This window comes from Gymnogyps californianus, unplaced genomic scaffold, assembly GCF_018139145.2.
Source record: "Gymnogyps californianus isolate 813 unplaced genomic scaffold, ASM1813914v2 HiC_scaffold_107, whole genome shotgun sequence".
Lineage (NCBI taxonomy): Eukaryota > Metazoa > Chordata > Aves > Accipitriformes > Cathartidae > Gymnogyps > Gymnogyps californianus.
Window position 1 is genome coordinate 160725 of NW_026113988.1, and position 18583 is coordinate 179307.

The following is an 18583-nucleotide window of genomic DNA, read 5'->3' on the forward strand; positions in this document are numbered from 1 at the left end:
AGCAACAGCTTTCAGGGCTGGCACTTTCCCTGTGGGAGCCATTGCTGGACGTTTTCAATTTCAGAGCTGAGCTCTCCGAGCCGGAGAGATGGTGACCATGCCGTGAGGTGGCTAGAGAAGCCCGGAGCCCCACGGTTGCTGGGCCTGGGAAAGCGCTTCCATGGCACGGTGCTGGCTAGCAACAGCTTTCAGGGCTGGCACTTTCCCTGTGGGAGCCATTGCTGGACGTTTTCAATTTCAGAGCTGAGCTCTCCGAGCCGGAGAGATGGTGACCATGCCGTGAGGTGGCTAGAGAAGCCCGGAGCCCCACGGTTGCTGGGCCTGGGAAAGCGCTTCCATGGCACGGTGCTGGCTAGCAACAGCTTTCAGGGCTGGCACTTTCCCTGTGGGAGCCATTGCTGGACGTTTTCAATTTCAGAGCTGAGCTCTCCGAGCCGGAGAGATGGTGACCATGCCGTGAGGTGGCTAGAGAAGCCCGGAGCCCCACGGTTGCTGGGCCTGGGAAAGCGCTTCCATGGCACGGTGCTGGCTAGCAACAGCTTTCAGGGCTGGCACTTTCCCTGTGGGAGCCATTGCTGGACGTTTTCAATTTCAGAGCTGAGCTCTCCGAGCCGGAGAGATGGTGACCATGCCGTGAGGTGGCTAGAGAAGCCCGGAGCCCCACGGTTGCTGGGCCTGGGAAAGCGCTTCCATGGCACGGTGCTGGCTAGCAACAGCTTTCAGGGCTGGCACTTTCCCTGTGGGAGCCATTGCTGGACGTTTTCAATTTCAGAGCTGAGCTCTCCGAGCCGGAGAGATGGTGACCATGCCGTGAGGTGGCTAGAGAAGCCCGGAGCCCCACGGTTGCTGGGCCTGGGAAAGCGCTTCCAAGGAAGGGTGCTGGCTAGCAACAGCTTTCAGGGCTGGCACTTTCCCTGTGGGAGCCATTGCCGGACGTTTTCAATTTCAGAGCTGAGCTCTCCGAGCCGGAGAGATGGTGACCATGCCGTGAGGTGGCTAGAGAAGCCCGGAGCCCCACGGTTGCTGGGCCTGGGAAAGCGCTTCCATGGCACGGTGCTGGCTAGCAACAGCTTTCAGGGCTGGCACTTTCCCTGTGGGAGCCATTGCCGGACGTTTTCGAATTTCAGAGCTGAGCTCTCCGAGCCGGAGAGATGGTGACCATGCCGTGAGGTGGCTAGAGAAGCCCGGAGCCCCACGGTTGCTGGGCCTGGGAAAGCGCTTCCATGGCACGGTGCTGGCTAGCAACAGCTTTCAGGGCTGGCACTTTCCCTGTGGGAGCCATTGCTGGACGTTTTCAATTTCAGAGGTGAGCTCTCCGAGCCGGAGAGATGGTGACCATGCCGTGAGGTGGCTAGAGAAGCCCGGAGCCCCACGGTTGCTGGGCCTGGGAAAGCGCTTCCATGGCACGGTGCTGGCTAGCAACAGCTTTCAGGGCTGGCACTTTCCCTGTGGGAGCCATTGCCGGACGTTTTCAATTTCAGAGCTGAGCTCTCCGAGCCGGAGAGATGGTGACCATGCCGTGAGGTGGCTAGAGAAGCCCGGAGCCCCACGGTTGCTGGGCCTGGGAAAGCGCTTCCAAGGAAGGGTGCTGGCTAGCAACAGCTTTCAGGGCTGGCACTTTCCCTGTGGGAGCCATTGCTGGACGTTTTCAATTTCAGAGCTGAGCTCTCCGAGCCGGAGAGATGGTGACCATGCCGTGAGGTGGCTAGAGAAGCCCGGAGCCCCACGGTTGCTGGGCCTGGGAAAGCGCTTCCAAGGAACGGTGCTGGCTAGCAACAGCTTTCAGGGCTGGCACTTTCCCTGTGGGAGCCATTGCCGGACGTTTTCGATTTCAGAGCTGAGCTCTCCGAGCCGGAGAGATGGTGACCATGCCGTGAGGTGGCTAGAGAAGCCCGGAGCCCCACGGTTGCTGGGCCTGGGAAAGCGCTTCCATGGCACGGTGCTGGCTAGCAACAGCTTTCAGGGCTGGCACTTTCCCTGTGGGAGCCATTGCTGGACGTTTTCAATTTCAGAGCTGAGCTCTCCGAGCCGGAGAGATGGTGACCATGCCGTGAGGTGGCTAGAGAAGCCCGGAGCCCCACGGTTGCTGGGCCTGGGAAAGCGCTTCCAAGGAAGGGTGCTGGCTAGCAACAGCTTTCAGGGCTGGCACTTTCCCTGTGGGAGCCATTGCCGGACGTTTTCGAATTTCAGAGCTGAGCTCTCCGAGCCGGAGAGATGGTGACCATGCCGTGAGGTGGCTAGAGAAGCCCGGAGCCCCACGGTTGCTGGGCCTGGGAAAGCGCTTCCATGGCACGGTGCTGGCTAGCAACAGCTTTCAGGGCTGGCACTTTCCCTGTGGGAGCCATTGCTGGACGTTTTCAATTTCAGAGCTGAGCTCTCCGAGCCGGAGAGATGGTGACCATGCCGTGAGGTGGCTAGAGAAGCCCGGAGCCCCACGGTTGCTGGGCCTGGGAAAGCGCTTCCAAGGCACGGTGCTGGCTAGCAACAGCTTTCAGGGCTGGCACTTTCCCTGTGGGAGCCATTGCTGGACGTTTTCAATTTCAGAGCTGAGCTCTCCGAGCCGGAGAGATGGTGACCATGCCGTGAGGTGGCTAGAGAAGCCCGGAGCCCCACGGTTGCTGGGCCTGGGAAAGCGCTTCCATGGCACGGTGCTGGCTAGCAACAGCTTTCAGGGCTGGCACTTTCCCTGTGGGAGCCATTGCTGGACGTTTTCAATTTCAGAGCTGAGCTCTCCGAGCCGGAGAGATGGTGACCATGCCGTGAGGTGGCTAGAGAAGCCCGGAGCCCCACGGTTGCTGGGCCTGGGAAAGCGCTTCCATGGCACGGTGCTGGCTAGCAACAGCTTTCAGGGCTGGCACTTTCCCTGTGGGAGCCATTGCCGGACGTTTTCAATTTCAGAGCTGAGCTCTCCGAGCCGGAGAGATGGTGACCATGCCGTGAGGTGGCTAGAGAAGCCCGGAGCCCCACGGTTGCTGGGCCTGGGAAAGCGCTTCCATGGCACGGTGCTGGCTAGCAACAGCTTTCAGGGCTGGCACTTTCCCTGTGGGAGCCATTGCTGGACGTTTTCAATTTCAGAGCTGAGCTCTCCGAGCCGGAGAGATGGTGACCATGCCGTGAGGTGGCTAGAGAAGCCCGGAGCCCCACGGTTGCTGGGCCTGGGAAAGCGCTTCCAAGGAAGGGTGCTGGCTAGCAACAGCTTTCAGGGCTGGCACTTTCCCTGTGGGAGCCATTGCCGGACGTTTTCAATTTCAGAGCTGAGCTCTCCGAGCCGGAGAGATGGTGACCATGCCGTGAGGTGGCTAGAGAAGCCCGGAGCCCCACGGTTGCTGGGCCTGGGAAAGCGCTTCCATGGCACGGTGCTGGCTAGCAACAGCTTTCAGGGCTGGCACTTTCCCTGTGGGAGCCATTGCTGGACGTTTTCAATTTCAGAGCTGAGCTCTCCGAGCCGGAGAGATGGTGACCATGCCGTGAGGTGGCTAGAGAAGCCCGGAGCCCCACGGTTGCTGGGCCTGGGAAAGCGCTTCCATGGAACGGTGCTGGCTAGCAACAGCTTTCAGGGCTGGCACTTTCCCTGTGGGAGCCATTGCCGGACGTTTTCAATTTCAGAGCTGAGCTCTCCGAGCCGGAGAGATGGTGACCATGCCGTGAGGTGGCTAGAGAAGCCCGGAGCCCCACGGTTGCTGGGCCTGGGAAAGCGCTTCCATGGCACGGTGCTGGCTAGCAACAGCTTTCAGGGCTGGCACTTTCCCTGTGGGAGCCATTGCTGGACGTTTTCAATTTCAGAGCTGAGCTCTCCGAGCCGGAGAGATGGTGACCATGCCGTGAGGTGGCTAGAGAAGCCCGGAGCCCCACGGTTGCTGGGCCTGGGAAAGCGCTTCCATGGCACGGTGCTGGCTAGCAACAGCTTTCAGGGCTGGCACTTTCCCTGTGGGAGCCATTGCCGGACGTTTTCGAATTTCAGAGCTGAGCTCTCCGAGCCGGAGAGATGGTGACCATGCCGTGAGGTGGCTAGAGAAGCCCGGAGCCCCACGGTTGCTGGGCCTGGGAAAGCGCTTCCATGGCACGGTGCTGGCTAGCAACAGCTTTCAGGGCTGGCACTTTCCCTGTGGGAGCCATTGCTGGACGTTTTCAATTTCAGAGCTGAGCTCTCCGAGCCGGAGAGATGGTGACCATGCCGTGAGGTGGCTAGAGAAGCCCGGAGCCCCACGGTTGCTGGGCCTGGGAAAGCGCTTCCATGGACGGTGCTGGCTAGCAACAGCTTTCAGGGCTGGCACTTTCCCTGTGGGAGCCATTGCTGGACGTTTTCAATTTCAGAGCTGAGCTCTCCGAGCCGGAGAGATGGTGACCATGCCGTGAGGTGGCTAGAGAAGCCCGGAGCCCCACGGTTGCTGGGCCTGGGAAAGCGCTTCCATGGCACGGTGCTGGCTAGCAACAGCTTTCAGGGCTGGCACTTTCCCTGTGGGAGCCATTGCTGGACGTTTTCAATTTCAGAGTGAGCTCTCCGAGCCGGAGAGATGGTGACCATGCCGTGAGGTGGCTAGAGAAGCCCGGAGCCCCACGGTTGCTGGGCCTGGGAAAGCGCTTCCAGGAGGGTGCTGGCTAGCAACAGCTTTCAGGGCTGGCACTTTCCCTGTGGGAGCCATTGCCGGACGTTTTCAATTTCAGAGCTGAGCTCTCCGAGCCGGAGAGATGGTGACCATGCCGTGAGGTGGCTAGAGAAGCCCGGAGCCCCACGGTTGCTGGGCCTGGGAAAGCGCTTCCAAGGAAGGTGCTGGCTAGCAACAGCTTTCAGGGCTGGCACTTTCCCTGTGGGAGCCATTGCCGGACGTTTTCAATTTCGAGCTGAGCTCTCCGAGCCGGAGAGATGGTGACCATGCCGTGAGGTGGCTAGAGAAGCCCGGAGCCCCACGGTTGCTGGGCCTGGGAAAGCGCTTCCATGGCAGGTGCTGGCTAGCAACAGCTTTCAGGGCTGGCACTTTCCCTGTGGGAGCCATTGCTCGGACGTTTTCAATTTCGAGCTGAGCTCTCCGAGCCGGAGAGATGGTGACCATGCCGTGAGGTGGCTAGAGAAGCCCGGAGCCCCACGGTTGCTGGGCCTGGGAAAGCGCTTCCATGGCACGGTGCTGGCTAGCAACAGCTTTCAGGGCTGGCACTTTCCCTGTGGGAGCCATTGCGGACGTTTTGAATTTCAGAGCTGAGCTCTCCGAGCCGGAGAGATGGTGACCATGCCGTGAGGTGGCTAGAGAAGCCCGGAGCCCCACGGTTGCTGGGCCTGGGAAAGCGCTTCCAAGGAAGGTGCTGGCTAGCAACAGCTTTCAGGGCTGGCACTTTCCCTGTGGGAGCCATTGCTGGACGTTTTCAATTTCTGAGCTGAGCTCTCCGAGCCGGAGAGATGGTGACCATGCCGTGAGGTGGCTAGAGAAGCCCGAGAGCCCCATCGGTTTTGCTGGGTCCTGTGGAATAGCGAACTTCCAAGGCACATGGGTGCTGTTGCTAAGCAACAGCTTTTCAGGGCTGGCACTTTCCCTGTGGGAAGCCATTGCTGGACGTTTTTGAATTTCTGAGCGTGAGCTCTCCGAGCCAGGAGAAGATGGTAGACTTCATTCGCTACCGTGCAGGTGGCTAGAGAAGCCCGGAGCCCCACGGTTGCTGGTGCCTGAGGAAAGCGCTTCCATGGCACGGTTGCTGGCTCAGCAACAGCTTTCTCAGGGCTGCGCACTTTCCCTGTGGGAGCCATTGACTGAAGGCAGCTGAGAAAACTCCCTGCTGCTCTCTCTGGCTGCCTTTATGTCTTCTGGTGGTTGGCCCCGCCCCTTTCCCAGGGGATTGTGGGAAGGGTGGTGGGTGGGGCCCGGGGTATATGAGCCACAGCCGCTCATCAGGGAGCTCATTCTGTTGCTGGGTTTCTGGGGTGTCGGTGCTCTGCTGTTCCTTCAGTTGATGGCAGGTTTTGAGTTGTCTAAGCTGTTTGGGTAGATGTTTGTTGGCATTTAGAGAAGTAGAGGTGTCTGGGTTTTTTTGCTGTATGCTGTGTAAGTTGCTGATATCATCTCTCTTAACAGGGCTGATGGTGAGGTTATCTGGCAGGGGTTAGGGTGTGCATCTTGTCTGCATCTGTATATGAAGCTGTGGCATTTTTCAAGAAAGTGTCAGGGACATAAGGTATAGTGTCTTTCAGGGTATGGGATGGCTCATCACCTTTCCCAATCGCCCACAGAGAACTGTGTTGTCCGTAGAACCTTTGCAGCTTGTGGCAGGCCCCTTGTAGATTCTAAGCATCAGGAGTTTACTTCTGTTGTGGGCCTGTAGCAGAGCCCAGAGTCTGTGGGAAGGTGTAAGATAGGAGGTGGCTGCAGAATGCAGGGTGTGGCTCACAAGAACAGCTCCTGAGGAGTGACCAATGCGGGGGGGTTCAGGGGTGCAAATACAGGGCAGGAGCTGTCAGGAAGCAGTGGGGTTCCTTCCCGGACAGTTCAGGAGAGGAGAAGGGGTTTGTAAAGTTTTGAGACTGGGGATGGCTGGGAAAGGGAGGAGCGTTCATCAGCCTTTCTCAGATGGGTTTTGCAGTTGGATTTGGATGTTGATGAGGTCTGTTCTGTTTTAGTTTCCCCACAGCTGACGGGAGGTACGACAAGGTCACGGGAGATGCGGCGTAAACCATCTGGGCCTCTGCATCTCAATATGCAGGGCTGAATGTCAGATGAGTCTCATCCCCTAAAGCATTAGGTATATAAAAATATACCCCCCCAGAACTCTGAGGTCTCTGCTTCTCTGTGCCTTTTACTTACTTCATTCCCTGACTTAATTTGTGCGTCCATCCGGATGTCACAGTCATTGTTACTTAGAGTCCCTGACTAGGCACTTCTTTCCAGTGCAGGTTTGTGTCATTGTCTTCCCTGGAATGTTTTGGAGAAGAGGATGTGTATTATTTGTGCTCCTAACAGTCTGCAGCCAGGGGTCATCTTTTATCGCAGTCCCGGGCACGCAAGCTTTTTCTGTTATTCCAGTTTTGCCTTTTTCCTGAAGTGTCCACTGAGGTTTCCTCTAGTGTCAGTCATGGCAGTTACGTTCTCTTGTTCTTGTTTACCTATTGTTTTTGGCACCAGTTTCTGTAGTTGTAAGGTGTCCATTTTAGATCTTTGAGTCACCATGTCACGCCATTGTGGTTTTTCCATTGGCCAACTGCCACTGTAATTCCCTTAGGGGCTTTGTAGGTAAGGAGGTAGTTTGTGTTGCTTGTTTTCTGTGTGCCATACCATATGTTATTCAGGTCTTGATGTTCCCATGGTTGTTTTTGTGTTAGGCCAGCACATCGGTAGCTATACCGAGGGTCTTGTGTGCCTCCACTCGTCAGCATAATGCGAACTACTTTTGTGTTTTTAATGGCGGGCTGTTGTTGGAATCTAGATGGTATTCCTAAATGGAAACAAGACCGCTGGAATTGTTAAGCTGTTGATCAGCAGCCGGGTGACATGTTCGATATTGTTTTTGCAGATGCAGCGGGACGAGCTGTGTGCCAAAGGGCAACAGAGGAGACGTGAGCGGAGCGCTGTAAGAAGGTGAGGCGGTGAGTAGTGTTGGAGGGAAGATGCGACTAGTGGCTTATGACTAGCTTCTAGGTTTTGGGTTACTTTTTGTATTTTGAAGGTGCAAAGTGGGATATCGGCACCAGAGCTGATTCGGGCAAGGTGAGCCATGTCTGGTGGGCTGAAGGAGCAGTTATTTTTCAGGTGTTGTAGCGTTGGTGAAGTTAGAAGCATCCCTTGCCGTTTGTGTTTTACAGGTGATACCCGAGCCTCGACGTGGCAACCTGTAAACAGCAGAGGCGGTGCAGGCGAGCGGCCAAGGTAAAGGAGTGGGAGATGGGAATCAGTGCGGACAGGCCGTGGTTTTGGGCAATATCTCAGTGTCGTGGTTTAACCCCAGTCAGCAGCCAAGGACCACACAGCCACTCCCTCACTCCCTGTCATCCCCCCCAACTTGCTCCTGGTGGGATGGGGAGGGAAAGAAGGCAGAACTCATGGGTTGAGATAAGAACAGCTTAATAACTAAAGTAAAATATAATACTAACAATAATAATAATAATAATAATGAAAAGGAATATAACAAAAAAAGGAGGGGGGGGGAAGGAAAAAAGAACCCAGTGATGCACAATGCAATTGCTCACCACCTGCTGACCGATGCCAGAGCCGGGATCGCGCCTCCCGGCCAGCTCCCCCCTGTTTATATACTGGGTGTGACGTTCCATGCTATGGAATACCCCTTTGGCTAGTTCGGGTCAGCTGCCCCGGCTATGCTCCCTCCCAGCTTCTTGCACACCTGCTTGCTGGCAGAGCATGGGAAACTGAAAAGTCCTTGGCTTAAGATAAGCGCTACTTAGCAACAACTAAAACATCAGGGCGTTATCAACAGTATTCTCACACTAAATCCAAAACACACACTGTAGCAGCTACTAAGAGAGTTCACTCTGTCCCAGCCGAAACCAGGACACTCAGCATGTGTCTTTTGCTTTAGTTTTTTTCAGATGCTGCAAGAGGCTCAGAGGGGCGAAGCCGCATGCTGATGAGCGGTCCGAGAAGGTGAGGCGGTTGTTGGCCGGGTCGGTGTCTAATAGCAAAGTATTATATGGCAACTCGGTTAAGCATTTCTCTTTGGTCTTGCAGGTGCCCTGCGGGCAGCCTTTGGAATTGGATGAGCATTTGAGGTGAGCTGGGGTAGCAGAGAGGAGGAGCATGGGGCCGGTCACTTCTCACAAGCGCAACGGTAGCTTTCTGTCTTTTGGTATCTTAGGTGCCACAAGCGATGATGGCCGCTGCATCCGAGACTGGAATTCCTGCGGAGCAGGTGAGCAGAAGGCCACATTGCTTTTGAGGAGGAGGGCGTTGTGGAAGAGGTCTGTGTCGACCGACACGATGCTTACTGCTGGCACTGGTGGTTTTTTTTTTTTTTTTTTTTGCAGGTGACAAAGAAGAATCTGGCAACTGCAGGAATATCCTGGTTCGCTGATGTGGTTTTTGTTGAGGATGGATTCAGACCCCTGGCCCTCTGACAGCTAAGTTGAGGGAGCAGGGATGGGGAGCGGGCCCCGTGGGGAGGGGACGAGGTTGGGAACTGCAGGGAGGGGTTTTGAGGTTAGCGTAGGGGAGAAGGCTGTCCAGGAATAGTCCCCTTTGGGCAGCTAAAGGAAGCAGGTTACTTCTCGGTACGATGCTAGCGTGTGCCGGGCAGGGCAGTTCCAGCCTGTGTCTGTCTTGGTGTGTTTGTGTAGTCTGTCTTCTGTGTCTTAGACCTTTCTTAGGTCTCGATGTCCTTGTTGCTCTTTGTGCTCAAGGAGCACGGCATGCGCCTCGGGTGCCATCCCTCAGGTCTCGAATGCCCGTACTCATCAGCGTAGTGCCAATCGGGTGCTTCTTTTCTCGCGTTACAAGCTTAAAGCGCGGATCGTCTTTGGAAGTTTCCGGTCGGTCCTCTCTTTGCGGCGTTCCGGGCTGTGTCAGCAGCTCTGTTCTCTAGCCATCCATCGTCACAGACTGGGACGACTTCTCTGCATCCTTACGTTCTTAGGTCTTGAAGCCAGGCTGCTTGCGCATCCATCATCTCTGTTTTGCCAGTAACTTCTTTTAATGGGCCATTATGTTCAACTCTTTTTCTGGGGCTGCCGTAGAGTCCCCTCACCTCGCTGTTGCACCCCTGTAGGTCTTCGTGCCCGACAGAGTCTCCTGTCTGGGAGTCATTCTTCTCGCCGAGAGTTTTCTCTCGTCTTTGAATCGCATTGTTTGTAGCGTTCTGCGTAGTGTCGGTCAGTGTGTGTGTGTGTGTTTGGCTCGGAGCTGCTCTGCCCAGGGGTGTGGAGTCAGGGGTAGGTGGAATAGCGAAAAGAGTCTACGGTTAATATGTTGATATGCCTAGACCATTTAAGCAGCGGTTGTACAGTCATCTCGGATCGAGTAGCTGTCGGCAGACTGTGTGGACAGTCATTTCAGTAGCGTTTTATGGAGATGATTGGAGCCTTCTGGGAGGGGCTGTTCAGCGGTAGGGAAGCAGATTGAATCTCAAAGGTGTGAAGGCTTGTATGTGTGGGGCTTAGTTTGGTCTGGTTTTTTTTATTTTTTTAATGGCAAGCTGTAGCTGGACTCTAGATGGTATTCCTAAATAGAAACAAGACCTGTGGAATTGTTAAGCTATTGATCAGCATCTGGGTGACTTGTTTAATAATAATTTTTTTCAGATGCAGAGGGATAAGATACGCACCAAAGAGCGATGGAGGCGAGCCGAGCGGTGTGAGAAGGTAGGTCGGCGTGTGGTGTTGGAGGGAAGATGGGACTGGTGGCTATATGACTACATTATGGTGCATGGTCTGTTGTTGTGTGGTTTTTTTTTTTTTTTTTGAAGGTGCGAAGCGATGAGCAAAACAAGATATCGGCACTGGAGCTGACTCGGGCAAGGTGAGCAATGTCTAGTGGGCTGAAGTAGCGGTTATTTTTCAGGTGTCATAGTGTTGGTGAAGTTGTAAGCATCGTTTGTTTGTGTTTCACAGGTGGGACCTGAGCCTCAACATGGCAGCCCAAAGTGACGGAGGCCAGGCGGGCGAGCGGCCCAGGTATAGGAGAGGGTAAGAGGAATTGCTGTGGCCAGGCTTTGGTTTCAGGCAGTATCTCAGCATGTGCATTTTTCTTCGTTTTTTTTTTTTCAGGTGCAGCAAGCAGCCTCAGAGGGGCGAAGCCGTGTGCCGGTGACCGGTCTGAGAAGGTGAGGCGGTTGTGGGCCGGGTCAGCGTCTAATAGCAAAGTATTATATGGCAGCTTGGTTAAGCATTTACCTTTTGGTTTTTCAGGCACTGTGCGGGCTGCCTTTGGAATTGGACGTGCAGTTGTGGTGAGCTGGGGTAGCAGCGAGGAGGAGCGCGGGGCCGGTGACTTCTCCCAAGCGCAACAGTAACTCTTTTTTTCTCGGTATCTTAGGTGCCACAAGCGATGACGGCCGCAGCGTACGACTCTGGAACGAGCAGGTGAGCGGAATGCCACGGCACATTTGAGGAGGGGGGTGTTGTGGTAGAGGTTGGCATTGATCGATGTGATGCTTACTGCTGGCACTATTTGGTTTTTTATTGCAGATGACAAAGAGGAACATGGTGACTGTAGGAACCTCCCAGTTAGCTGATACGGGTGTGGCTTTTTTGTCGAGGATGGATTCAGACCCCCGGCCCTCTGAAAGCTAAGTTGAGGGAGCAGGGATGGGGAGCGGGCCCGTGGGGAGGGGACGAGGTCGGGAACTGCAGGGAGGGGTTTTGAAGTTAGCGTAGGGGAGAGGGCTGTCCAGGAACAGTCCCTTTTGGGCAGCTAAAGGAAGCAGGTTACTTCTCGGTACGATGCTAGCGTGTGCCGGGCAGGGCAGTTCCAGCCTGTGTCTGTCTCGGTGTGTTTGTGTAGTCTGTCTTCTGTGTCTTAGACCTTTCTTGGGTCTCGATGTCCTCGTTGCTCTTTGCACTCGAGGAGCACAGCATGCGCCTCGGGTGCCATCCCTAGGGTCTCGAATGCCCGTACTCATCGGCATAGTGCCAATCGGGTGCTTCTTTTCTTGCGTTACAAGCTTAAAGCGTGGCTAGGTCTTGCTTCTGAGAAGTTTCCGGTCGGTCCTCTCTTTGCGGCATCGTTCCGGGCTGCGTCAGCAGCTCTGATCTTGAGCGGTCCGTTTTCGCGGATACCTTTTCTGGGACTTCTTCCCTGCATCCCTACGTTCTTAGGTGCATGCCTACATTCTTAGGCTCCCTGCACATGCCTCATCCCCGTTGCAGCCATATCTTTTTGTAACGGGCCACAGTGCTCGACTCTTCTCGGGCTGCCATAGAGTCTTCCTCATGGGCCCCTTGGTCTTCTCGCCCGATGATGTCTCTTGTCCCAGAGTCATGCTTTGAGAGCTTTTTTTATGTGTCTGGGTCATGCCATTTGTCTGGTTTGTGTGCAGCGTTGGTCTCTGCACGTTTGTGTCTGGGTTGGAGCCGCTCTGCCTGCGGGCATAGCGGTGGTAGCCAGCAAAAGAGTAACAACAAGATTCTAAGGCTAACATGTTGATAAGCCTAGACTTTGTAGGCAAAGAGCGTACAGTCCATTTCAGAGCAAAGAGCCAGATAGGCAGCAGGCGAGGAGAGTATTCCTGTAGCGCTATGCAGAGACCCGGGGCATGACCAGATTTTTTTTTTTATTGGCAGGCTGCTGTTGGATGCCAGATGGTATTCCTGAATGGCATCAAGACCTCTGGAATGGTTAAGCTATCATTCAGCATCCAGGTGACTTGTTTAATAATAATTTTTTTCAGATGCAGAGGGACAAGATACGCACCAGAGAGCGACGGAAGAGGTGAGCGGAGCGACGTGAGAAGGTGGGTCGGTGAGTGTCGTTGGAGGGAAGATGCGACCGGTGGCTAGATGACTAGCTTACAGGTTTTGAGTTTTTTATTTTGAAGGCGTGAAGCAGGACATAGGCACCGGAGCTGACTCGGGCAAGGTGAGCCCTGTCTAGTGGGCTGAAGGAGCAGTTATTTTTCGGGTGTCGTAGTGTTGGTGAAGTTAGAAGCATCCCTTGTTGTCTGTCTCTTATAGGTGGTACCCGAGCCTCGACGTGGCAACCTGTAAACAGCAGAGGCAGGGCCGGCGAGCGGCCGAGGTAAAGGAGCGGGAGATGGGAATCGGTGCGGTCAGGCCGTGGTTTCGTGCAGTATCTCAGCATGTGCCTTTTGCTTTGGTGTTTTTTTCAGATGCCGCAAGGAGGCTCGGAGGGGCAAAGCCGCATGCCGACGAGCGGTCCGAGAAGGTGAGGCTGTTGTCGGCCGGGTCGGTGTCTAATAGCAAAGTGTTACATGGCCACTCGGTTAAGCATTTCTCTTTGGTTTTGCAGGTGCCCTGCAGGCTGCCTTTGGAATTGGATGAGCATTTGAGGTGAGCTGGGGTAGCGGCGAGGAGGAGCACGGGGCCGGTGACTTCTCACAAGCGCAACGGTAGCTTTCTGTCTTGTGGTGTCTTAGGTGCCACAAGCGATGACGGCCGCAGCGTCCGAGACTGGAATTCCTGCGGAGCAGGTGAGCGGAAGGCCACGTTGCTTTTGAGGAGGAGGGCGTTGTGGAAGAGGTCTGTGTCGACCGACACGATGCTTACTGCTGGCACTGGTGGGGTTTTTTTTTGGCAGGTGATGAAGAGGAGCCTGGCAACTGGAGGAATATGTTGGTTTGCTGATGTGGCTTTTGTCGAGGATGGATTCAGACCCCCGGCCCTCTGACAGCTAAGTTGAGGGAGCAGGGATGGGGAGCGGGCCCCGTGGGGAGGGGACGAGGTTGGGAACTGCAGGGAGGGGTTTTGAAGTTAGCGTAGGGGAGAGGGCTGTCCAGGAACAGTTCCTTTTGGGCAGCTAAAGGAAGCAAGTTACTTCTTGGTACGATGCTAGCGTGTGCCGGGCAGGGCAGTTCCAGCCTGTGTCTGTCTTGGTGTGTTTGTGTAGTCTGTCTTCTGTGTCTTAGACCTTTCTTGGGTCTCGATGTCGTCATCGCTTTTTGCGCTCAAGGAGCGCAGCATGCGCCTCGGGTGCCATCCTTAGGGTCTCGAATGCCCGTACTCATCGGCATAGTGCCAATCGGGTGTTGCTTTTCTTGCGTTGTGAGCTTAAAGCGCGGATCGTCTTTGGAAGCTTCCGGTCGGTCCCCTCTTTGCGGCGGCGTTCCGGGCTGTGTCAGCAGCTCTGTTCTCTAGCCATCCCTTGTCACGGACCGGGACGACTTCTCTGCATCCTCACGTTCTTAGGTCTTGAAGCCAGGCTGCTTGCGCATCCGTCATCTCTGTTTTGCCAGTAACTTCTTTTAACGGGCCGTTATGTTCAACTCTTTTTCTGGGGCTGCCGTAGAGTCTCCTCGCCTCGCTGTTGCGCCCCTGTAGGTCTTCGTGCCCGACAGAGTCTCCTGTCTGGGAGTCATTCTTCTCGCCGAGAGTTTTCTCTCGTCTTTGAATCGCATTGTTTGTAGCGTTCTGCGTAGTGTCGGTCCGTGCGTGTTTGGCGCGGAGCTGCCCTGCCCAGGGGTGTGGAGTCAGGGGTAGGTGGAATAGCGAAAAGAGTCTACGGTTAATATGTTGATATGCCTCGACCATTTAGGCGACGGTTGTACAGTCATCTCGGATGGAGTAGCTGTCGGCAGACTGTGCGAACGGTCATTTCAGTAGCGTTTTATGGAGACGATTGGAGCCTTCTGGGAGGGGCTGTTCAGCAGTAGGGAAGCAGATTGAATCTCACAGGGGTGAAGGCTGGTATGTGTGGGGCTTAAAGTTTGGTCTGGTTTTTTGATTTTTTTTTTTTTTTTTTTTTTTTTTTTTTAATGGCAAGCTGTAGCTGGACTCTAGATGGTATTCCTAAATAGAAACAAGACCTCTGGAATGGTTAAGCTACTGATCGGCATCTGGGTGACTTGTTTAATAATTTTTTTTTTTTTTTTCAGATGCAGAGGGACAAGAGACGCACCAAAGAGCAACGGAGGAGAGTTGAGCGCCGTGAGAAGGTAGATTGGCGTGTGGTGTTGGAGGGAAGGTGGGACTGGTGGCTATATGACTACATTATGGTGCGTGGTCTGTTGTTGTGTGTGTGGGGGGGGGGTTTGTTTTTTTTTTTTTTTTGGAAGGTGCGAAGCGATGAACAAAGCAGGATATCGGCACCGGAGCTGACTCGGGCAAGGTGAGCAATGTCTAGTGGGCTGAAGTAGCGGTTATTTTTCAGGTGTCATAGTGTTGGTGAAGTTGTAAGCATCATTTGTTTGTGTTTCACAGGTGGTACCTGAGCGTCAACGTGCCAGCCCAAAGCGACGGAGGCCAGGCGGGCGAGCGGCCCAGGTATAGGAGAGGGTAAGAGGAATTGCTGCGGCCAGGCTGTGGTTTCAGGCAGTATCTCAGCATGTGCATCTTTCTTTTTTTTCTTTTTTTCAGGTGCCGTACGCAGCCTCAGAGGGGCGAAGCCGTGTGCCGGTGACCGGTCTGAGAAGGTGAGGCGGTTGTGGGCCGGGTTGGCGTCTAGTAGCACACTACTGTATGGCAGCTCAGTTACACGTTTCTCTCTGGTTTTTCAGGCACCGTGCGGGCTGCCTTTGGAATTGGACGTGCAGTTGAGGTGAGCTGGGGTAGGAGTGAGGAGGAGCGCGGGGCCGGTGACTTCTCCCAAGCGCAACAGTAACGCTTTTTTTTTCTCGGTCTCTTAGGTGCCACAAGCGATGATGGCTGCAGCGTACAACTCTGGAACGAGCAGGTGAGCAGAATGCCACGGCGCATTCGAGAAGGGGGGTGTTGTGGAAGAGGCTGGCATTGATCGATGTGATGCTTACTGCTGGCACTATTTGGTTTTTTATTGCAGATGAAGAAGAGGAACATGGTGACTGTAGGAACCTCCCAGTTAGCTGATACGGGTGTGGCTTTTTTGTCGAGGATGGATTCAGACCCCCGGCCCTCTGACAGCTAAGTTGAGGGAGCAGGGATGGGGAGCGGGCCCCGTGGGGAGGGGGCGAGGTCAGGAACTGCAGGGAGGGGTTTTGAAGTTAGCGTAGGGGAGAGGGCTGTCCAGGAACAGTTCCTTTTGGGCAGCTAAAGGAAGCAGGTTACTTCTCGGTACGATGCTAGCGTGTGCCGGGCAGGGCAGTTCCAGCCTGTGTCTGTGTTGCTGTGTTGTTTGTGTAGTCTGTCTTCTGTGTCTTAGACCTTCCTCAGGTCTTGATGTCCTCTTCTCGCTCAAGGAGCACGGCATGCGCCTCGGGTGCCATCCCTAGGGTCTCGAATGCCCGTACTCATCGGCATAGTGCCAATCAGGCGCCGCTTTTCTTGCGTAACAAATGTAAAGTGTGGATCGGTCTTGTTTCTTGGCAGCTTCCGGTTGGTCCTCTTTTGCTCTCTTGTTCTAGGCTGTGTCAGCAGCTCTGTTCTCTAGCCATCCGTTTTCATGGACCGGGGCTTCTTCCCTGCGTCCTCACATTCTTAGGTCTTGAAGCCAGGCTGCTTGCGCATCCATCATCTTCGTTTTGACAGCAACTTCTTGTAACGGGCCGTCACGTTAGACTCTTTTTCTGGGGTTGCCGTAGAGCCTCCCTGCCTCACCGTTGCGGCCTTGCGGATCTCCTTGCCTGACAGCATCTCCGGTCTGGGAGTTGTTCTTCTTGCTGAGAGTTTTCTCTCGTCTTTGAATCGCATTGTTTGTAGCGTTCTGCGTAGCGTCGGTCAGTGTGTGTGTGTGTGTGTGTGTGTTTGGCGTGGAGCTGCTCTGCCCAGGGGTGCGGAGTCAGGGGTAGGTGGAATAGCAAAAAGTGTCTGTATTGGAATTGGATGAGCATTTGAGGTGAGCTGGGTAGTAGCAAGGAGGATCACGGGGCCGGTGACTTCTCAAGCCCAATCCTACGTTGGTGTGTCTCAGTATCTTCGTAGCCAGAAGCTACGATGAGGGTAAGGGGAATGCTATGGCCCTTTTGAGGAGGGAGGTGTTGTGGAAGAGGTCGGTGTTGACCAGTGCAATGCTGACTGTCAGCAGTGTTTTGTCTTTTGGTTTTATTGCAGATGATGAAGAGCTTGGCAACTGCAGGAACAGGCCGGCTAGCCGATGTGTCTTTTTTGTCGAGGATGGATTCAGACCCCCGGTCCTCTGAAAGCTAAGTTGAGGGAGCAGCGATGGGGAGGGGGCCCTGCGGGGAGGGGACGAGGCCGGGAACTGCAGGGAGGGGTTTTGAAGTTAGCGTAGGGGAGAGGGCCGTCCAGGAACTTTTCAGCATGAGACTAGTGTGGGCAGGGCAGTTCCAGCCTGTGTCTGTGTTGCTGTGTTGTTTGTGTAGTCTGTCTTCTGTGTCTTATACCATACCTTTATCGGGTCTTAATATCTTTGTAGCTCTTTGATCGGCAGGGACCTCGGTAGTCTTCCCGAGAGTCCCGAGCGCATCGCCTCATCGGCATCGCACCCATCGAGCCTTCTTGTCTCGCGCTTATAGCTTAAAGCGTGGATCGGTCTGGCATGCGTCGCGCCGTAGATGTTTTTGAGCGGTCATCTCTCGAGGTGGCGAGCTAGGTGGCGCTTGCGGCTCCGCTCTTGAGACTTCTGTTTGTACAGAGTTGTCTTCTGGGGTTTCATTCCCATGTTCTTAACGGTCTTAGGTCTTAAAGCCTGGCTTCTTACGCATCCATCATTCTGGTTTTGACGGTAGCTTTCTCTCGCAGGCCGCAGCGGTCGCCTCTCTTTCTCGAGGCCGCTATAAAGCATCTGCGCCATCGTGGCACCGTAGGGCTTCTCTGTCGGCCACATCTTCCCTACGGTAGTCGGTCGTCTCGCTCGCGGTCGTCTCGTGTCTCACGGTCACGTTATTTGTGGCGTCTGTGTGCGGTGTCGGTCTGCGTCGGGGTCGGAGCTGCCCTGCCCAGGGGTGTAGCAATGCGGTGTAGCAAGGCACGGTGTTGTGATAATATGTTGATCTGCTCAAATTGTTTTGACAAAGACCGTACGGTTCATCTCTGGGCAAGTAGCTGTAGACAGCTGCCACAGAGTTATTTTCATTGTGTTTTGCAGGTGCCGGAGGTCAGACTCTGGCCTTCTGGGAGCGGCAGTTTGTGCGGCGGTCGAGCGGGTTGAATCTTGAATGTGCCTTAGCTTGTATATGTGGGGCTCAATATCTGGGGTTTGGTTTTTCCTTTTTTTTTTTTTTTTCCCGGGTGTAGTTAGAAGGCACACGCAAAAAGAAGACGGACCTTTTGTCTCGCCAAGCTATCGGTCAGCATCCGGGTGACTCGCTTTACACGGTTTGTTCGGGTTTTTCCGACGCGGAGCGACGAGCCGCGTGCCGAAGGACGACGGAAGAGGCGAGCGGAGCGCCGGGTGAAGGCGGGCCGGCGTCCGATGTCGGAGGATCGGCACAACTGTCGGCGGTTCTGACTGGCTTATGCTTTTTCAGTTTATGCTTTTCTAGATGCAAATCGATGTATGAAGCGGGATATCCGCACCGGAGCGGACTTTGGCAAGGTGAGCGATGACCGGTGTGCTGAAGTAGCGCTTTTTTGTGGTGTTGTATTATTGACGTAGCTAAAATCATACTTTGTTGTTTCAGATTTACAGAGGGCGGGCCGGGCTCGGCACAGAGGACCGAAGAATCTGACTCTGAGCGGCCGAGGTAAAGGAGCGGGAGAGAGGAAGCGCCGTGAGCGGGCGGAGGATTTGGGCGATATGTCAGCATGTACTTTTTTCTCTTTTTTTTTTGGCAGGGGCCGTGCTCCTTTGCAGAGGGGCGAAGCTGCACAGCCGCAAGCGGTTGGAGAAAAGGCGAGAGACTCGTTAAGCGGTCCGCTCCGGCTCAAATTTCCGAGGAGCTCACGGTAACTCGGCCGAGCGTTTGTCTTTGGTTTTGCCGGTGCTGTGAAGGCTTTCCTCAAACGGCTGAGGATTTGAGGCGAGTCGGCGGAGGAGAGAGGAGCGGCAGGGCGGGAACCGCAGAGCGGGTTATCGCTTCCGATTACGACGGGCGCTTTATCTCTCCGGTTTTCCGGCTTCCACGGGAGATGCTGGCCGCAACAACTGATTTTTTTGGGAGCGGCGTG

General features: G+C 54.8%; 4 long non-coding RNA genes across 6 annotated transcripts; all 4 read left to right on the forward strand.

Annotated features, from left to right (window-relative positions):
* Positions 1 to 5976: 5976 nt before the first annotated feature.
* LOC127027931 (uncharacterized) lies at positions 5977 to 7577 on the forward strand. Its single transcript, XR_007767868.1, has 4 exons — positions 5977 to 6032; positions 6605 to 6726; positions 6873 to 7214; positions 7495 to 7577. It is a non-coding gene; the product is annotated as an uncharacterized LOC127027931 (long non-coding RNA).
* Positions 7578 to 12458: 4881 nt separating this feature from the next.
* Positions 12459 to 13400, forward strand: LOC127027929 (uncharacterized). The gene is made up of 5 exons (XR_007767866.1): positions 12459 to 12503; positions 12599 to 12662; positions 12754 to 12934; positions 13021 to 13074; positions 13182 to 13400. It is a non-coding gene; the product is annotated as an uncharacterized LOC127027929 (long non-coding RNA).
* Positions 13401 to 14454: 1054 nt separating this feature from the next.
* On the forward strand, positions 14455 to 16671 carry LOC127027925 (uncharacterized). Of its 3 annotated transcripts, none has more exons than XR_007767858.1 (6): positions 14455 to 14535; positions 14656 to 14708; positions 14801 to 15012; positions 15097 to 15137; positions 15226 to 15272; positions 15378 to 16671. It is a non-coding gene; the product is annotated as an uncharacterized LOC127027925 (long non-coding RNA). The 3 variants fall into 3 exon arrangements; XR_007767857.1 differs by having other exon boundaries at positions 14801 to 14863; positions 14957 to 15137; XR_007767856.1 differs by having other exon boundaries at positions 14801 to 15137.
* A 92-nt stretch (positions 16672 to 16763) lies between these two features.
* Positions 16764 to 18545, forward strand: LOC127027927 (uncharacterized). Its single transcript, XR_007767861.1, has 3 exons — positions 16764 to 18011; positions 18097 to 18159; positions 18251 to 18545. It is a non-coding gene; the product is annotated as an uncharacterized LOC127027927 (long non-coding RNA).
* The last annotated feature ends 38 nt before the right edge of the window (positions 18546 to 18583 follow it).